The sequence below is a fragment of the Acomys russatus genome, chromosome 5 (assembly GCF_903995435.1).
Source record: "Acomys russatus chromosome 5, mAcoRus1.1, whole genome shotgun sequence".
Taxonomy (NCBI): Eukaryota; Metazoa; Chordata; class Mammalia; order Rodentia; family Muridae; genus Acomys; species Acomys russatus.
Window position 1 is genome coordinate 31,388,518 of NC_067141.1, and position 20,516 is coordinate 31,409,033.

At 52.6% G+C, this 20,516-nt stretch overlaps 2 protein-coding genes across 2 annotated transcripts in view; one reads left to right on the plus strand and one right to left on the minus strand.

The window, feature by feature from the left end:
* The window catches only part of Dagla (diacylglycerol lipase alpha), a 58,014-nt gene extending 42,557 nt beyond the window's left edge, over positions 1-15,457 (minus strand). Inside the window, exon 1 of the mRNA XM_051146113.1 lies at positions 15,338-15,457. The gene's annotated coding sequence lies outside the window, so the exon portion shown is untranslated. The remainder of the gene's footprint in view (positions 1-15,337) is intronic.
* Positions 1-20,202, plus strand: part of Tmem258 (transmembrane protein 258) — a 105,242-nt gene extending 85,040 nt beyond the window's left edge. Inside the window, exon 4 of the mRNA XM_051146117.1 lies at positions 20,191-20,202. The gene's annotated coding sequence lies outside the window, so the exon portion shown is untranslated. The remainder of the gene's footprint in view (positions 1-20,190) is intronic.
* The last annotated feature ends 314 nt before the right edge of the window (positions 20,203-20,516 follow it).

Consider the following 20,516-nt stretch of genomic DNA (forward strand, 5'->3'; position numbering starts at 1 on the left):
CCCAGAAATTCAGATACCCTGCTTGTCAGAGGTGCTGGCTGTGGCACCTGAGAGACAACACTGCTACATTTCTCACAAGGCAGATAGACGGGTGTCATAGCCAAATCATGCCAGGGTCCCAGCTCTTACTCCTAGCAGCCATCTCCTGCTACTCCAGCCCAGGGAGTCAGGGCAACCCACCTCCCACTGGTAACAGGAAGGCAGGGATTCTGGGGCTAGTCACCCAGAACTGCACATCCCCCCAACCCACCCCTCAGCTCACCCCACGCAGCACTGCTGCCACCGCCCCCACAGGCCTGCTAGCAAGCCATGCACTGCAGTGCTGTCTGCTCAGTTCTCCCCCACCCCTCCCCACACTGTGATTGCAACACCTCTGTCCTACTGCCTGTTGGGGGAGGCTCTGGGTGTCTGAGAACCAAGTACACAGGACCTGTGAGGTTTTTTTTCCCCTGGGTGGTGGGGAGCCAACAGTGTTCTCCTTTCTCCCAGGGGTCCTTGGCCCTAGCTAGGTCACTGGGCTGACCCCACTTCCTGCCTCCAGAGTCCTCAGCCTGGCTGCCCTGTCTATGTCTGGGAAATGCCTCTGAATCAATGGCTTCCCTATTCTCTGGTCTCTTGGAAGGGGCAGGGCAAGCAAGGCGTTTAGCCCAGGACTCTTCAGGAGCAGCCATGTTCAAGACCTGAGCCTCACTCGTCTCATGCTGGGAGGTAGGGGTGGCAGGCTCTTTGGCAGCGCTAGGATGTTGAACTTACTCTATCCCCCTCACCCCATCCTGGGACTGAGTGTGAGTTGCTGTCACCACCCAGACACCTTCACAACTCCTGCCTCAGCGGAGGCACAGCCAGGCCCAGGGTGAGTCAGCCAGGGAAGTCCCAGCACCAGCACCCACCACTGGAGAGGCTCTGCTGACACCTATGAGTGGGGTATCCAGCCCCTCCCACAGAGGGTGAGAGGAACACCCGGGCTCCCTCACCCCCATTTCCTGCTCCCTGAGATAGGAGCCAGGCAAGTGGAACAGGGAGAAGTCACACTGCAGACAGCCCTGAAAGGTAGGCCATGGGCATATGGCTACTCTCCTATAGCCCCCAACCTCTCAGGCTTAGCACATTAATGGAGAGGAGTCCCTGGTGGCTCCTGTTCAGTGCCAGGCACCCTAGCCTCCAAGTGCCCTGCTTTCCAGGGTTCGGCCATCTACATGACTCCAGATGTAGGCATGGACACTCTGCCTCATTCTTGAGGGGCCTCCTACTTGTCAGGCCAAGGTGGAGAGGAGGCTGAGGCCAATGGTTCACCCTATCCCTTTTCCAGGAGGTCAGACCAAGGCCAAGTAGAAAACAATGCCAGCTAGGAAGGAACCAGGCAGAGCCAGCAAGATGTCTTGTTCTAGATCAAACAGGAGAAATGGCCAGGCCTGTAAACCCACCAGACTGGTTGGTGCTGGAGGTCACTGGCTACCTCCTGTGGCTTGCCTGACAATGCAGGAGAGATTGCTACCCTTTGCAGCTATAACATCCAGCCTCAGGATGACCCCTTCCCTCATTCACACAGGCACAGACACAGACACAGACACACACACACACACACACACCCTTCCATCCTTTTCTAGTCAGGCATTCACATAGGGAGGGCCCTCTGCCTCTTGCCTAGGTGAGAGAAGTAAGGTAGGGATGATGTTCTGAGCATGCTCCATCCACAGCCTTGGGTGTGTCAAAGCTCAGGGCAGGAGAGATCTATGGCCTGGGAGCTCCCAGACCAGGAGGCAACGGCTACACTCTGCAAGACCTCAGGAGATGCCCCAGTCCAACCTTGAGGAGTTCTCTTGTCAGACTGAGAAAGAAACCCTAGGTGGGCCAGTGGGTACAAGGCTACAACGCAAGGGGCCTTACAATGGGGTCAGTGCTCAGTCAGGAGACAGAGGAGGCATCCAGGAGGGAAGGTGTCTATCTGCATCATGTTGTCCCCCTTCTTCCCACCCCAGGACCAAGAGGGAGACACACCTTGCACTGCCACCCAGAGGCCCCCCGAGCAGAACGTTCCCTACAACCTTCACTGGGTCACATGCAAAAGCAGCCCCTCTAGATTCCTGGACCAGGGGGTGCTCACTGGAGAAGACACAGGCTCGGGAGCAGCTTCCCAGCTTCTTGGGATCACATGCGTGCTACTGGCTGCTGCCTGGGCAGGGATCAGGGACCCTACCCATGGGCATGATGGGTTGCTGGGAAAGCTTCCGGTTGGCCTTCTCCAGCCCCTGCTAGCTTTGATCTTCAGCTCCTGCTGGGCTTCCCCTTTCTTGGTTCTTCCTAAAGCCTGGCCTCTTGCACTTCCGGAACGGGGAAGTGGGTGGTGGGAGAGATTCAGAAGCCTATCCACTACTTTGAAAGAAGCCTGGAAACATGTGGCCACATAAATCTCCTGGGTTTATTTAGATGTCTTTCAAACAAATCTCTTGAATGACTTTCTCCTATCCGCACCCCTGCTGGAATTGAGCCGCTCAATGGAAAAGAGTAGCTAGAAGCACTGAGTCTTAGGGCTGCTGGAAGGGAGGTCGCAGATACAAAGCCAGGCACTGGGACACTCCTGAGGCAGCTCAGACCAGCAAAGAAGAGAAGGCAGGGCAGACCCCACCCACATGATCCAAGAGACCAATTTAGGACCAAGATCACTCAGGCTCCCTGGATCTCTGCAGTCAGTAGGTCTACAAAGTCTCCCACCATCTACCATATACCTATGGCCACAGGCATGGAGGCCTAGCTATCAGAGACAGACAGCCATGATCAAGACTTGTCTAGGGAACCATATGCTAGCAGCCACTTAGAGATACAAACCTGGCAGAGGGCTCCTCCAGCACCTGAGGCTGCTCAGAAAGCCATGTAATATAGTAGGAAGCAAGTCACCAGAAGGCCAGAGCAGAGCTAGAGGCATCAGAGTTCAAGATCAGGCTGCTCCATCCTCACAACCTATAGTCAAGGACCAGGGAAATATATTGCCATGGCCAAGGTCACACAGCTTTGGGTTTTGCTCTGTCAGAAACGCCACTCAAGCCTCATTTATTCACTCATCACTTCCTTAGCATGCTCTATGAGCTCGACTCTGTAGCTTATTTTTGAGCACCTAGGAGACACATCCTGATGGAAAATGAACTGTAGCCCTGGAGCCTTGCAAACCAGAGGCGAAGGGACTTTTGGCTGTCTCTTCTCACATTTTCCTTCTGTGAGGCAGACAGGTGTCCTTACCATCGCTAGAGGAAACAGAAACAGAGAAAGAAGCAAAAAAGCAATAGTTAAAATGATGGACAAGGAGCACCGGGGTCTGGACAAAGTTACTTCAGCCAGAGTGCCACAGTCCAGGGCAGGTGAATCTGCCACTAGCCAAGGAGGCCTCTCGCCTCCTGCTGGATGAGTCTTCTGTGTCCCTGGGACTCAAGACCAGACATGTTTATGTCACATTTTCCTCCTTCCTATGAAATTACGTTCTCTATGGAAAACAGAAACCACCACCACTGACAATAAAAGAACCAGAAGCTGCCCCTGATCCCACTTGGAAAATTAACTATGAACAACCATCTAGCCCTTTGTTTTCTCTGTCCAAATATAGTGTGTGATGGTTATTGTTGACAGAATCTAGGGTCACCTAGGAGACAAACCTCTGGGCTGCCTGTGAGAGAGTTTGGGGATTGGGTTAATTGACGTGGGAAGGCCCACTGTCACTGTGGGTGGCGCCATTCCATGGACTGGAATCACGGACTAAATAAAAAAGAGATAGTATGTGGAACACCGGCATGTCTCTCCCTGCTTCCGGACTCTGAATACACTGTAACCTCAGGCTCTTGCCGTCATGACACCCGACGCGATGGACTTGAACTGTGAGCCAGAATGTACTCTTCTTCTCCCGAAATGTTTTTGTCCAGATTTTAAAGTGGCAACGAGAAAAGCAACTACTGCATGGGGCTTCTCTGTATCTGCCACTTCTTTTCAGGGACCTGAGAAAGTGAACTCTGCTCATCAAATGGCTTTTCACCACCTCTCCTCAATGCAGCTGAATTGTGGTAGCTTATCCACCCAGTCCCTCAGTTTCCCTCTTCGTGCTGAAAGGAAACCTCTGAAGCAAGCCTAGGGAACATACCTCTGGGCTCCAGGCTTTGAGGCTAGGACCCTGCCAGATCCTGCCTTCTCTGCTCTCTTGAGTTTGAGGCATTCTGCTCTTCACACAGCTCTCAGGTAGTGGTTCCAAGAGATGTGCAAAGGGGGATAGCAGTGCTGACTGATAGATGCAGATTCCCAGGCCACCTCCCATTTTCCCACCCAGCAATTCCGAATCAGTGAGCCAAAGGTGGGGCATAAGAACGTGTTAAGAGGAGGCCTGACTTAGAGAGTAGGCCCCAACAGGCCTGCCATTTAAGCATGCAGTGACTATACATCCAGCGCTGGCACTCCTAGATTCTGGGTTCCATCTCAGAGAAGTCAGATGGTGGTGGCAGAGGATACCAAGTAACAGTTTACTCTCCTGCCTGTTCCAGGGTGAGGCCACACACAGGAATGCTGACTGGTACCAACACAAGTACCTGTGTAAGTACTTGGCAGTGTTGAGATAGATCATCACACTCATTAAGGTTTACATACTGTGCCTTTGCCACTCAAACCACGGTCCATGGACCAGCCACAGCCCGCTGATAGTTAGAATCTCAGCTTATTAGAAATAACGGATGGGCCCATCTGGCGTGAGCTAAGCCTACATCAGCAAGCTCCCCATATGTGAGTGTCACACAGTGCCATACCTAGTCTTGGACAAGCAACTAGACAGTGCACCCCATGTCTCTTTCCAGGTGTTCTCAGAGGCCCAGTCACGCCCATTCTATAGGCAGGAACTGCAGCCGAGGCTAAATGACTTGGTTAAGGGTCCCTGGCTGCAGCAGGAACCCCACAGCAGAGCACTCATTACCCCTAGAGAGCCCCAGTCCCACTTCACAGATCAGGCCCAGTTACGAGCCATGATCAGAGCAGCAGAAGGGAAGTCAAATCGATGGGCTCTGTAGCCTTCCCTGGACAGCAGCGTTGTGGCTGACACCCCCCACCCCCACCCCGCTGTCTGTCTGGAGCCCTGTTCCCTGCTGGCCTACTGTGCCTGCAGTCTGCAGCTCAGAGCCAGGGTGGACTTCCAGCCTCCAAAGCTTTCAGTCTCTGCAGACACAGCTGGGGACAGGAAGTAGGATCTGGGGCGGAGGGACCAGGAGCTCAGTTTGGTCTGAGGACATTCTTTCTTCACAGCCAGACCCAGTTCTGTGTGCCTTTTGAAAGGAAGTAGAGAATAGCTGTGCTCAGCCCAGTGAGGCCAGCCTCTTTCAACATTCCAGTTGCTGCCATTTCCAATTACAACTTCAGAGGGCTCCTATAATTTATACATCCCAGGATGCACCGCTCCAGCTGCTTTATGATGGGAGTTCATTACACCATTAAGGTTAAACTTTTATAAAGTAGCAAGCAGGTGGTGGGCTGGGCGCCCAGCTTAGTTACCGCTTCCAGAAGCCTGCTGAATGGGGTTCACCTGGGGAAGGGAGGGGGCAGGCTCTCTAAAGGGACCAAGAAACAGAGAAGGCGGCTCCTGAGGTGCCCAGAGCCTCCATTAGCCTGTTTATTAAACTGTATAGTATGGCAGGCGGGCAACAAGGAGAACAATCTGGAACAGCTCAACAGCACTGGCAGGGGGCATGCGGGGTGAGAGGAACCATCCTGTGTGAGCCTGAAAGGCGTTGCCAAGGCCAGGGAGGTGTGGGGTCTGAGGAGGACAGGGCCAGGAAGCAAAACAACACAGATGAAAACTCAGACGACTCCTGGGGACCAGACCTGGAGCTTCCTGGGAGTGCAGGAGATCAGTCTTCATCAATGGGGGTATCCAAAAGGAAGATAGTCATCCCAGGGTTCACAATGTCCCCAGTGGGAGATTAGGGCCCTGAAAGTCAGGGCCACACAGAGAGTGGCCACGGAGATGTGGCTTCTAACAGATTTCCTGGACATTCTAAGGAAGCTGAGGTCCCACATTCTCCTCAGCTATGAAACACTCAGTGCTCCTTCTAGGTGTCATGGGACAGTCTTGAGTGCAAAGGGGCTAAGTGTCCACAACACAGAAACTGCCAATACTCTGCAGCAAATGTGACCCTGCGCTGGGAGTACTTTGAACTGGGTCTGGAAGGACACCCCAGGGAGTATGTATCATGTGTCAGTCACTAACAGAACCAGGAAGAATCTGGTGACTTTCCTCCTATGCCTCCCAGCTCCACACAGAAGTCCAGCATACAGTAGGAGCTCGGCTTGATGATGACCTTATTATCAGCAGCCTGGCCAAAACTGAATGCACCCTTGGGAAGAATTCCTTGACTCAGCAAGAGAGAAGCATCTCCATGCTGCTGTTCCTGGGTGCACTTGCTCTCCTGGCCTTCTCCTTCACATCTTTATAACTGAGGGGGGACTCCTGCCAGGGACTGCAAGCTTCAAGAAGCATGCTGTGGTACCCACAGAGTGACCTCACTTCATTCTCCAGCCACTGAAGAGGGTGCCATGTCCAGGTCACGCTGTGAAGCCCGATCTGGTTTGCAGGCCCATCATCCATCATCCTACAGCCCGAGGGTGGCTGGAGGGACCACATTGCTTTGCTTACTTACAGGAGTTCTGGGAGAAACTGGCTTCCCCCAGAGGCCTCAGGAGAGGAACTAGACAAAGGCAAGAGCCGGATGGAAGGGGTGCCAGAGGGAAGTGAACCAAAACAGGAGAGTAACCAAAAGGAGCTGGGGGTTGGGAAGGCCAGCTCCAGAACAGGCTGGGAGGTGAACGGAGCAGATGCCGGAGGGGGACCAGCAAAACGGTGCCAGCTCGGAGAAAAGGTCCAGATGCTGGCAGGGAGGGATGCCCAAGGGGCATGGCCTTCACTGAGGAAGGGTTCGGGACCATCTAGCTCTAGAGGAGGCATAGCACTGGGGAAAAAAGGGTCTCGTCAGCCTTAGCACTGGCCTTGGCTGCCAGCATAATGGAGAGTCACTGACAGCACTTAGTCAGTACTGAGCACCTGCCATTCCAGGCTCTGCGCAAGAATTTCTATATGGGTGTCATTTGATACCAATGTGCCACATTCCAGCAGTGCCCCCTTCCCCGGTTTGGGAGAGGGGAGGTGTGGGGGAACAAACAACAACAGCAAACCCAAGCAGCGGTGTACTATAGTGAAGCTCTGCCCCCGTGTCTGGAAAGCCTGTGTTATTTAAAAGCAGAGTCGATGAACCGGAAGCAGACAGTCAGAAGTAGGCAGAGTGGCATACTCTTGGAGACACGCAGTCTCTGAAGAGCGTGAAGCAGGCAGGGTACTGGGAGTTCCAGGCCCCTGCAGCTGAGGCTGCAAAGGCTGGGACTGTCCCCTCAGCTACCAACCTAGGACTGCCCAGCCATTCTGCAGCCTGCAGAAAAACTGCAGCAAGGCAGCTGTCCCAGGACAGTGAAAGAGCTGTGAGAAGTGGGAGTAGGCTACAGGGCGTGCCAGGGGAGCCTGATGTAATCCCAGCCTGCAGAAGGCGGAAACTTGGGAAGTGAAACGAATCGTCACCTAACGGCAGCCTGGCCGCAGATTTCCAACAGGCAGTGCCAGGCCTGCCTTGCTCCCACCCACAAGCCCTCTACTCTGGGGTCCTGGGAGGATTGGTGCAGAACCATGCAGAGCACTGTGGCCTTCCAGAGAGAGGCCCTGCCAGGCACTGAGCTAAGGATGCTGGGGAGAGCCGATGAGAAAGCAGAGGATTCCTAGCTGACGCCCTGGGGGAACCCAGCCACGCAGAGTCTGGCGGTGTCCTGTGTCCTGCTTCCGGGATGCAAGGCTCACCTCTTTCCCAGGCTTCTGTGAGTTTTTAGGGGTAGGGTAGAAGAGATCTAGGTGGCTGCTTGGCAAACTCTCTCTTCCTCACTAAACAGAGCCTGAATCGACCTCGTTAGGATGCACATGGAAACACAGGGGAAGTAGGGCCCAGAATCCAGGAGAGCCCTCTCTGCACTTCATATAACCAAGGCCCAGGTGCTTCTCAGCCAACGAGTAAACTACTAAACGTAGGCCAGGACTGATGACCTTTCTTAGGACCTCCTGCCCCTTTCCTGGCACCACAGGGGTCTGAAGTTCCTGGCAGCTGGAAAGGTACAGGACTCCCTCAAAGCCTGTCTGGATGACCTGGAGGGCGGGTGTACGTGCTTCATCCTGAGTTTGTGTATCCAGCCTTAAGCACCCTTGGGCCTCCTGCCAGAGACCTCACTGGCAATCCTAACTTTTACTTAGCACATTGTCTTCCCTGGGCCCTTTCCCTCCCAGCATCATCTTTAAACGTGGGCCGGCCAGAATGGATATCTTCTCTGTTAGCCAGCAAACAGGAAAACAGAAGCTCAGAACTCACAAGTAATGTATGCATAAATGCCCAGCAGAGAGGAACAATTCAGCACATTTCATGTCTCCAAAAGTACCCACCCTTTGGAAGTGGGCACTCCTGGCCCTCACAGCAAAGGGGGTTAGGGGTGCTGACACAGGACAGAGAGGACATACAGGTGTGCTATTTGATAAGCACAGCATTCTTGACTGATGAGGGGGAGGGGTAGTTGTTCCCAAGGAGACTTAAACACTTAACTCTGGCAAATGAATGACCTTTAGCAAGTTTTGAAACATCATCTATCAGAAGGGTTCATGCCACCTGCCCCTGGGGTGGTGAGGACGAGATAAACTAAGGAACAGAGAGATGCTTGGTGCTGGCATCTCTGGTGAGGACGAAATGAACTAAGGAACAGAGAGATGCCTGGTGCTTGCATCTCTGCTCAGCAAAATGTTACATCACTAGTACCTCACGCTTTAGGAAGCAAGGGTGAGCAAAAGAAGGCAAACACACTCTAGGGCTGTCTAGATAGAGTGCAGTTCAGTGGCGCATGGAGAAAGGCTTCCTGTAGGAAGGGGCTTGTGTGGGGCCTGGAATAAAATCAGGGTTGGGCTGGGACATGACAGTGAACTTAGTCTGTTCAAACCCTGGCTCCCCACCTGGCTACCTGTGTATCCCTGAGCAGGTGTCTCAACCTCTTCAAGCCTCCAGTGAAATGGAGCTTACGGGGATAGAGGATTGAACATGGTGCCTGCCACAAGGCATAAACAAGACCTTCTACCTCTCAAGTTGTCATTCACAAGATGAAAGCTGCTGCTATTGTTACTGTTGGTACAGTTGCTTTGAGGTAGTGTCTATCTAGGTAACTCCAGCTACCCTAAATCTTGCTGTGTAGACCAGGCTGATCTCAAACTTGCAGTGATCCTCCTGCCTCTGCCTCCTGAATGCTGAGATTCCAGCTGTGTACCAACACATTCCACTCCTTACTGTTATTCTGTGGCAGAGCCAAACCCCCTGCGCATACACATTCATATCCTCTCCAATCCTAAATACGAAAGGATGGACAAAAGTCAAGTGGAGAGCCCTGTCCCTAAAGGGACAAAAGTACAGTCCGTGGTGCCCACTCCTCACATGGCCTGTCCACCAGGGCAACAAGAAGTGGGAGGTGCAGGGTGTATGGTACATAATGAAGGAACATCAATAATGAATTAAGCTCAAGTGAGTCCAGGAACATCAATCATAAATTAATTAAATGGCTCCATAAGAAACCATGACAAAAGCCTACTGGGGATGGATTAGTACAGGAGTCCTTTCTCAGCTTCTATAGCCAAGGCCATCTTCCTCAGGCCCCAGAGAGACATAGCAGCTCCTTGGCCAGGAAGGCCTCCAGGTGACTGGATGCCCCTTGGAGACATCCCCTCGCCTCAAACACAAGTGCAGACAGGCCCTGTTCTCCCCCCACCCAGCCCCCAGCCTGGAGAACTCTACAACGCTGAAAGGTTTTGATGAAACTTCCCAGAATAGTAACCTCCTGGGCTGAACTCAGGCAGGCGAAATTTCAAGGGGTAATTTGGTGAGAAAATTATTTTTTTTAAATGTCTAGAAGTAAGTGCTAGGAATAGCAGAAGCCCTCAGTGGCCTCGGAGGCAAGGACAGCCTTGAAGACATTGTCAACAACCTCATGGAGAGCCTTGAGAGCCTCTAGATTACACTCTGGCCTGGTGCCTCTCTGCTGGGAACCACCATCTGAAAGTGACAAGGGAAAGAGACGGCAGGCCCTGTGCAGGCTGTCCTCCTGTCTCCTAACCCTCCCATGCCCAGCTCCTAGAGACCAAACCCATAGATGTTGTGGCTTCTGCCTCCCCTCCATATTCCATCAGGCTTTGCATCTCTCCTTAGCTTCTTAGGGTTGACACTACCAGCTCTATGCTCTGGGCCGTCTTTGTTCGTGTCCATCAGTAGGCCTGGTACCTGTTCTAGAAATGCCTTTTTCTAGGGTGGTGGCCCCAGGACCCAGATTCTTACACAGGTAGAAATCCAACCTCTGGTTCCCACCCTCGTGGTCCTGGGGACCTAGTGTTCCCCTACCTTTCCAAACATGGCTTTCATTGCTCCTGGCTTGTGCATTCTGCTGGCCTTCCCAGCTACGTCCACTATTGTGATCTATCCTCCCACCAGTCCTAATGGGCCCGGGTTAAAAGCCAAGTTCTCTTTAATCACAGCATCCAAATTACTTACCCTCACTTAACCCCCTGAAGCACCACTTTTAGAAACTCAAGCCTCTTGAGCGAAGAATCTACACCTTCTGCTCTAGTGTACCCATGACCCTCTTTGACTCCAACCCACAGCCTGCACTCAAGAAGCATCTACCACAGCATCCAACAGAGGCATCCGCAGAGGTGATGCTACTGACAGATAGACTCCTCCAGGGCAGCACGGCCCTACCATCTCCATATCAGGTATTGGAACCTGTTATCCCTCCCTGGTTTTAATCTACTTGTATCAGGATGCCACACTTTTTGGTGCAATGGATTCTGACTAGAGAGCAAAAACCCTGACTGGGTGAAACCGTGGCTTCTAGCATGATCTCTGCTCCATGGGTATTATTACAGGGTGAAATTCTTACAGTTCTGCTTTGTAAGAAGATTGCTATCTCTACCTTACAGATAAGGAAACTGAGGTGTGGAAAAGTACCAGCACTGAAATCTAGATCTGTCCTCCCTCAGCATCTAGAGTCACAATATCCACAGGCTATGATACTATCTGGCCTGTCCCCATTGGACTTGCAGGTGTTGGAGGAAGAGGTGGGAGGCAGGCATGAATCACCCCCCAAATTCCTGGGCCCTGTGCATATAGGCCTTTGAGGGCCAGGTTCTTTCTAACGAACACCGAGAAAACACGAGCGCTCCTCAGCAAACACCATCACAGGAAGCATGAAGCCCACCCTCCTATCCTGCCCAACCTAGGAGGCTTCCCCCATCGGGCTCCACTGCTTCCTCCTGCTGCAAATCCCCTCTCTGCACACCCACTGACACCAGACCAGCCAGACACCAGAGCCCACAAATTCCCACACCACCAGCCGCTCACACCCCCTCAGCCCTCACTTCCCACAGACACACTTGCAGGCACACGTGGCTCCACACATGTGTACCTCTCTGAGCAGCTCTGTGGTGGAAACAGCCCCGCCCTGCTTTCCTCAACCACAACCTCATGAAAACCGCACCTTCACCCCTGGCTACCCTGGTCCCCAACACATCACTTCTCCTGGGCCCCTAAGCAGCAAAGTCAGCTCCCTGAGTCTTGGAAAGCCATATGCATGCAGACACGTCCCCATTCGCCCCAACTCAAAGAGGTATCAGGAAGGAAAGAGAGACTCGAGATAAACATTTCCAGGCCTGCCTGCTGGTAACCACATCCTCAGATGTCCCGGACTCGGCGGTTCTCAAAGATTTATCTTCCCCTGACCACACACTCATTGATACTTCCCCAAGCGCTAGTTGCTCAGTCTGCTAGAGTGTAATGTTATGCTATTCTGGGGAGAAATTGAACTCAGATGGAGTGCTGGCCCAACAGGTGATGGATGCAGAGGTCCCCACTCTGGCCTGCCAAGAGGGAGAAGGCAAGAGGAAGAGCGACCACACCGTTAGCTGCAGCAGGCTCACCAGATGTCCCCTCCTCTGATCGATAACCTCTGGTAAGCAATGCCAGATTCCGTGGCACCCTTCAGGCAGAGCGGCTGGGCATTGCGACTTATGGAGCAGCCAAGGAAGGAAAGAACGCCAGGAGCTGAGTACAGCAACTTTTTAGAGAAACACGGACAGAGAAAATGGGAGTGAAAACTGAAGGCTAGAGTTGAAAATCTCCACTCCAACGAGTGGCTTGCCCTCAACGTCCACTTCTGTTACTAGATCCATGCCTCTGCTGAACCTGTCAAAACCAGCATCTGTGCACAGTGACCAAGCTGGTCCCCTGGCTAGGATCCCTACTATCCTCAAACCCTGAGGACAGCTCAGAAAGCTCAGCTCTGCTTTGGGGAACAGAGGCTGACTTAGCATCTTCCCATCTCCCCCCACCAGAGTCCCCGCATACCAAGCAGATGGCAAAGGGTGGCTGGAAAAGGGCCCTGGAGCCCCAAACCATAAGGCTGAGCCACAAATCAGAACACATAGGCGGAGGTGTGGAGGGTGAGCTGAGGGGATGTAAGCAGACACTGAATGGATCTGTTCTACAGAGCACTTTCCAGGCAGGAGGTGACCGTGCCAAGCACTTCCTCCTGGGAGGTAGAAAGGTGCTGCAGGGAGCATGGAGATAGCCAGAGAGGCCCCTCATGCCAACCATGGAACAGCCAAGAAAACACTAACCATGCCTAAGTAGCAGCTATTGGGACAGAGTGAATCCCCCTGCATGGAAAAGTCATCTCACCACACCTTTTACCTATGGTTAAACACTGCAGCCTGGACACAAGGTGGAAAACTTTTTGCCTCAAGGAGCAAGCTTTTGCAATGAGTTGTTAACCATGGCAGACACTCATGGGGATGCTAGAGAAAAAGACCCAAAATGAAGCAATTTACAGTCCCCCTCACCTTCCTCACCTTCCCCACCTTCCCCACCTGGAAAGAGTGTTCCGCCAGAAGTGGAATCATATCCGGGCAGATGTCTTGGGACTTCTCACCATATTTATCCAACCCTGGAGTGTCCCTTCGGGATGCTCATTGACTCTTTTCCTCCTCCATGTGTCTGGGGCATCCTTCACTGTCTCCCCCATCCTCCTGCCACAGAGCTTCACTCTCCCCCACAGGACCACCTGCCCTGAGCCCACTTGGTAGGCGCCCTGACCCAGTTAATTTTCTTTAGGCCATGGCCTCCAGAATGCTGACATGACTGCTCGCCACTCCCTCTTGAGAGGGAAACTCTCAAGAGAAAACACACTTTCCAAGTCTCCCTCCCACACAGGTACCCTAGTTCTGTCAGCCACAGACACCTCCCAGACCTTCCCAGCTAATGAGGTGTGGCTGCAGCCCAAGCAAAGGGCTCCCTCCTGTGTGGGCCACTCCTACAGAAGTCCACACTTGCGATGACCATGTCCAGAACCAGAACCGTCCTCGGGAGACCCAGGGCCTGGTTCCTGCTCTGTAGCTGACTCACAGTGTCAACAGAGCCCACACCCCCCTCACCAGGAGCATGTACACTGGGCCTCTAATACTGTATGACAAGCCCTCGGACCCATGGCTCCTTTCCTCCCCAATCACATCCCATGCCTCCATTTCTGACACCCCCTGTCTCTTGCCCGGTCTCTTTACCTGGTGAGAAGCCCTGACCTTTGTACAGCCTTTCACTGCTTATAGAAGCCTCCATGTGCAACATCTCCTGCCATTCTCTGGGACCACTGTGGCTCTTAAAGGTAATACCACCTGCTCAAGGTCACAGAGCCAAGACTGGCATTTGTGTCATCTGGCTCTAAATACAAGGGACAATATGCCAGCTTTAGGGGACTCAAGCTCAGTTCCCTCAAGTGAGGGAGGCTTCTCTAAGCACCCATGTTTGCAAAGAAAACACCCTCGTCATGAAGAGCTCAACTCTTTGATTCTACTTCTATCTATGCGTCCCCCAAAGAAACCCATAGTATCCTGAAGTCTTCCCCAACATTCCAAGACTTTCTCTAGGGGTCTGCAAACTGATGCTCTGCGAAGTAGGACATCGTGTAGCACTGAGAAGAGGGAAGGAGAGAGGGAGGGAGGGAGGGAGGGAGAGAGAGAGAGAAAGAGAGAGAGAGAGAGAGAGCGCTTCCCCAAAGCTTCTCAGAAGACTGGTGAGGACAAGATGCAAGCCAAAACACTCCAAGTAGCCACAGAATCATCTTCCACTCAGTCCTCAAAAGGTCCTCTGGACCCAAAAGAGATAACTCCCAGAAACCCAGTAGCATCTCTAGCAACCCAAGTGAAAAGGAATAGCCCAGGGGCAACAGATAGATGGTGAGCCACATGACCCCTTGACCTACAAACATGGGCCACTTAAGTGTCTGCACCTTTCTGAGTCTCATGCCATCAGAAACAAGGACCACCAGCGAGAATGACCTATTCCTGCTATTCTTCCCCAAAGTGGAAAGGATTCACGAGCCAGGTAGAGATTCATAACCAAGCAGAGCTCTACCTGGGACAGCAATCAAGAACCTCATGGCAGACAAATCTCAAGGTGTCTCTCATTCTCATCCATCATAAAGAACACCAACCTTCTTCCGGCCTTCTGCCCCCAGGCCAGCATACCCAATAGGCATTAAAACTGGGCCCCATAACAGAGGCATTGCCCATCCTGATCTCCCTGTAAGGGTGGGTATTTGCCAGGGTCTGAGGGCCACCAAGTCTCCCCTCACAGTGCTAGTCACTCCAGGGCACTGCGCTGATCCAAGGCCATTTTTCACAGCTGGGCCAGAGCCACTAGTCATGCCCAGGACACTGATTCTTCAATCCTTCAGGACCATCACTCCAAACCATGTCAAGCCCAAGGCCAGGAACCATCCCAACATCCATGCAATGGCAGCACTTTCTCACACCCATGCCCACCGCACCACCATGGCCCAGCACCAGCTGGCCACCCACCCGCACCAGCTGACCAGCTGCGTGCACCACCCTCCTGTACAGAGGGTGCACCCTCCTCACACCTGGGCGGCCACCGCCACACCAAGGCGGGGGTGAGTCTTCTGACACCCTCGCTGGGAAAAATCATGCTGCCCGTGCTGTATCCACATTGCCCACGCCCGTGCCACGAGTGTCACCATCCCCACGCCGGTGGCCCGAGGCTCCAAGGACCTCACACCTGCCACGGGCGCGCGTGGCAGCCGCACCTCCGCCCGCGGACCTGTCGGACCGGCCACCGCGCGCAGTGGACATTGCCCAGCCCTCCGCGCCGCCCGCAGGGCGCCCGCGCCCAGGGCTCGGCCCGGGCCCCCTTACCTCCCGCCCGCCGCAGGGCTCGGCCCGCCGCGGCCGCTGCAACCGCCACCTCCATCCTGGGCTCCCCAAGGCCCCTATTCACTAACGTTGCTTCCGCAGGGCGCCGGCGCCGGCGCGAAGGCCGCCTCCGCCCCCCGGGGGACGCTGCGTCCTTTACGTAAACCCCACTCCGCCGCCAGCGGTGACCATGGCGACGGCCGTGGGGCGGCAGCGCCCCCTAGCGCTAGGGAGGGAATAGGTGCTCAGGCCCGAGCTGGCGGAGCCTTTGCAGGAGCCCGGCTCCCCGCGCGTGGGGGCGGTGGGCGCGAGGCTGAGGCCTCCGCGGGGGCTCCGTGGGCAGACGAGAAGGGTTGGACGGCAGGCACAGCACAGGGGCACGGGCGCTGCTTGAATTCCCCCTCCTTCAGGCCCCGTGTGACAGGGTTTAGCGTGGGAGGGGATCACCGGAGAACTGGTTCGTCTGGGGGAAGGAAAGGAGAGAGATGGGTCCCACCTCCTGCAGGGGACTTAGCCGTGTCTTGAGGAGTTGGGACACATGGTTGTCTATGTCCTCCCCTTTTCCCCCACTCCCACCCTCTTCGACGCCCAACATCTTGCCTGACAGCCAAAGGGGAGTATGATCAATCTTGATTTTCTGATAAATGAAGAAAATCGCCCCTCCTGTTCTCCTTCACACACGCCCATTCATTCACGCGCAAGTCGCTCAACACGCCTTCCTGAAAGCTGCTTTTTAGCAGGGGCACTGCTATACTAATGTGCTGGGTTGAGTCTGGGGAGTGGGTGGGTGCAGGCCTGCCCTTAAGGATCTTAGGTCGCTGCCGGAGGCGGGTGCGAGAATCCACGTTCACATGGGGGCTTAGCTGGGAGCTACAGCTGCCCAGAGGGTCATGGCTAGGAGTGGATTTAAAGGTCATGATTATATAACCAGCCAGGTCTCAATAGTCCAGCAGAAAGACATGAGAGGTCAAAAAGGAGAGTAACAGAGAAAAGCCTCTAAAATGTTTCCTGGGCCCAGAAATCATCCTGAGAGATCAGGACGGTTGACCCTTGTTCCTTAGGCATGGAGGCCACAGGTGGACACCTGGCTGAAAGTGAAACCCTGAATCCAGGACAGACTTCTCTTTGCTGCAGTAGTTCGGCCTGTCCCCAGGCAGTTCAGTATCATCTATGGTTGTTTCAAAGACAAACTGGCTTAGGTAAAGAAAATAGCAAGTGGGAACAAATACAGGGCACCTCAAGGAATTCAAGAGGACCTCCTCATGTCTCAGGAAGTACAGGGATCAGGTGAGGCCTTGGTGACAGTGCATAGGTCTTATCTCTAGACTGTCATGATTCATTCAAATCACACAGCCAGAGATAATATCTCTTCCTTCAAAGTTCCAGACCCCTGGAAGGAAGAATTATATTGGCCCTGTGCTATTGTCAGGCAGAAAATACAGTATATCAGCCTTCTTCCTTACTCACAGATATATCCAAAGGAGAAAACATGGCTGTGTGGACCACTCCCCCAAGATAGTCTATTACAGCCCACCCCTTAGCTGCCCAGCGTGCGCGCATGTTCACACACTCACACACACACACACACACACACACACACACACACACACACACAAACACTCCGTCCTATCCATTCCTGAAGCCCTCACCAAACTGGTTCTGACAGTCTATCATGTGGGAGGCTAATGTTACTGGGGATCCCCAAGGTGATGTCCTATTCTTGGCCAGCTGCTTCAGGGATTCCCATGTAGGGCATTCCACAACAGAATTAGAGGGTACGCTCGCTGCTGCTAACATAGCCTTTGAACTCTTTCAGCTGTGTAGGTGACATGGGCACCCCATAGGATGCTTACTACTAATTCCTAACCTCAAACCCAAGATCTGATTACAGAACTCTCAGGAGATCTGAGTGCATGTGACCGTTCGGGGAAACTGTCATTGTGAAACTGGGGGAAAGAGGGAAGGGGAAGGGAAGGGGAAAAACATTTTTAATTGTGTGATCACTCCCATTTAAGAGGACAGGGTCCAGAAAATGTTCCGTACTTAGCATACGTGAAATCCTGGCTGCAGCCGCCAAGCCCCAAAACACACAAAAGGTGTTGGTTAATTATTTAGGATTTAACAACGTGAGTGAGAAACAAGGAAACACAGGTAGAGGCTGTAGGCATTATATTTTTGCAACTGGTTTTGAACTCCTGGAAGGAATTGATGGCTTCCTTCCTCTGACTCCATATCTTTCCTTGCCTCCTGTCGAAGTCTCATTTGGCTGGCAGCTTGACCTAAGTCTTTATCCTTCAAGGCCTTCAGTGATCATTCACAGGGTCTCTAGAGTTCCCCTTTGTCTGTCTGTCCGTGTGTGTGTGTGTGTGTGTGTGTGTGTGTGTGTGTGTGAGCATGCGCATGTGTATATGTGTGTGTTGTGTGTGTATGTATGTATGTGTGTGCATGTGTGTATATGTGTGTGTATGTGTGTATGTATATGTGTGGTGTGTGTATGTGTGTGGTGTGTGTATGTGTGTATGTGTGTATGTGTGTGTGGAGTGTGTATGTGTGTGTGGTATGTGTGTATATGTGTGTGTATGTGTATGTATGTGTGTGGTATGTGTGTATGTATGTGTGTATGTGTGTATGTGTGTGTATGTGTGTATGTGTCTGCTGTGTGTGTATGTATGTGTGTATTTGTGTGTGTGTATGTGTATGTGTCTGGTGTATGTGTCTGTGTATGTGTATGTGTGTGTGGTGTGTGTGTATGTATGTGTGTATTTGTGTGTGTGTGTTGTGTGTGTGTGTGTGTGTTGTGTACACCAGAGGTTGATTCTGAATGTCCTCCTTTATTACTGTCCATTTTATCTATCTTATTCTTGTCTCTCACTGGACCAGGAACTCTCTAACTCTCTGATTGGCTAGACTGGAGCATTAGGGATCCTCTTGTCTCTGTCTCCCTGACACTGGGTTACAGGCCATGTCCACATTTTTCCCCTTTCCAGTCAGGGTCTATTTAGTCCTGTCTTTCCTGGAACTAACTATGTAGACCAAGTTGGCATCAAAGTCACAAGAATCTTCCTGTCTCTGCTTCCCAAGCACATGGGGAAGGAGACATGTGCCACCACTCCTGACTTGTGTCCTCTTTTTTAAGTGAGTGCTAGGGATCTAAGCACCAGGTCCGCATGCTTACTCAGCAAGCACTTTGCCAAAGGAGCCATCTCCCCAGCCTTTTACCCCTCCTTCTGAGATCCTTGGCAAAGAACAGCCACTAAGGGCAGCTGGCTGTGAACACACACACTCTGGGGTCTGTTCTGGTATGGCTCCTATACCATGCTTGGCTTTTCCTCAAAGCACCTTCTGGCCTGATTCAGGCAGGTGTCACTGGAGATAGTCAGCAGGGCATGGATGACGAGCTGGGGGAAACAAACTGAGGGCACCAGTCCTGGTCCAGCTGCCTGCTGTGTTCCATGAGCTCTTTGCCAAATCCACATTCTGGCCTCAGTTTCCCTCCAGGTCCCAGTGGGGATAATAACAAGGCTCCTCCTCCCAGGGGGCTGTGTGGATTAACTAATTAAGGAGTGTGACATTGCTTGTTTCCACAAAGGGGCTGATTAAATGCTGGGTGTTGTTATTAGAAGCGATGGAGGGTGTGTGACAGGCTAGAGACAGATCTGCTCCCCTTTGTGTCCCCCACCCCCACCTCCTTCCTCCGTCTGCCCCACATTCTGCAAGCTGAACATCTTGCAAGACAAAACCAAGATGATTTTTTTTGGCACCCCCCAAAGACGGCGTATAACTTTTGCACATTTCCCCTGTGCTGGAATGTGACTCATGCCTGAGTTTCATAGTATAATTTGTCTCCAACAGCTGGCACAACTGTTCCCTGTCCCAGACTCTCACAGCAGCTGTAGACAGGGATGGTTCAGCCAGTGACTGCAAAATTCCTGAGCTGGACACCACCCCTGTGGTTTTTTTTAAACTGTATTGCCTCTTGGAGGCTTGGATTAGATGACCTCACCTAGCACACACACACACACACACACACACACACACACACACACACACACCACACACACACATACCACACACACACACACACACAACCTAAGGGAGAAAGTGCCACTAAGAGACTCCTGGCTTCTGCAAAGAGTTGGGAGAATTCAAAACACACAGAATTTAAAAGTAGAAAGTGTCTGCTTGTGGCTAGGGGAAGGGGGAACCACCACAACTCCTTCACTGGTGTGTAAGATATTGAATTACTGGACAAAATCACATGTCTAGGGCATGGCGACTTTGTCCTTGATCCCTGTAGCTGGTATGAGAGCTTTCACCACTCCCAAGGCCCAGGTCTTCCACCCCTGAGTATTACAAAGTGCCAGCTCCCCCTATATCCAGGCACCCAGATGGAGGTAGGTGGGAAGGAATTGCTCGGTTACCACCAGGTAAATAAGTCTGCTGCTGGCATCCCAAGAGGGCAATGTTGTTTATCCAAATAGCACAAACTCAGCCAGTGTGGGGAGCAAAACTCTGGAGGCTGAGCTGTCAGACTCCCACAGGGAGAGAGATTAGCCACTTGCAAAGTCTAGGAAATGCGTGTAAATTGGAGTTTGGGGCACCTGGAGCCAGCATCTGTCTTGGTCATCTTAAGCATCTCCAGTTAGGATTTCAGACCCTCCTGCCTCTGCAAGCAGTTGCTGTCTCTGCAGTGCCAAAAGCCTTTGTCCTTCCCATCTTCCCTTGGCCTGCTGCTATGAAATAACAGGAACAGATCATGGGGTAGTGGGCTAACTAGCTGAAAGTGGGGGCCTGGGCCACATGACTTAGCTGGCATCCAAAGGACTTGCAGTCTTAAGGAGTGAGGCTTCTTCCCTCCCACCAGGAAGAAGCCGAAAGCCCATATTTTTCACCTAAACTAACTTAGCTTACCAACAGTCCCTCAACAGCTGTGTGAGTGTCTTAGCAAGGGTGGCAATGGTTAACATACTGGACCACCCTGATGGTGTTTTGCTGCTGAGAATGATAGAGTGGACCAAGCATGCCCGCCCTGGGGAAGGTTTAGAAAGTTTCTCCACTCTAGCCCCACCCCTGCTCACTTGGGCATCACCAGAACTTTCCCCCAAATGCCCAGAGGACTGGGAGATCCTTTCATCTCATTAAGACAGCCTATTTGTAAGTTTCTGCTCCTTGGTGGGCATCA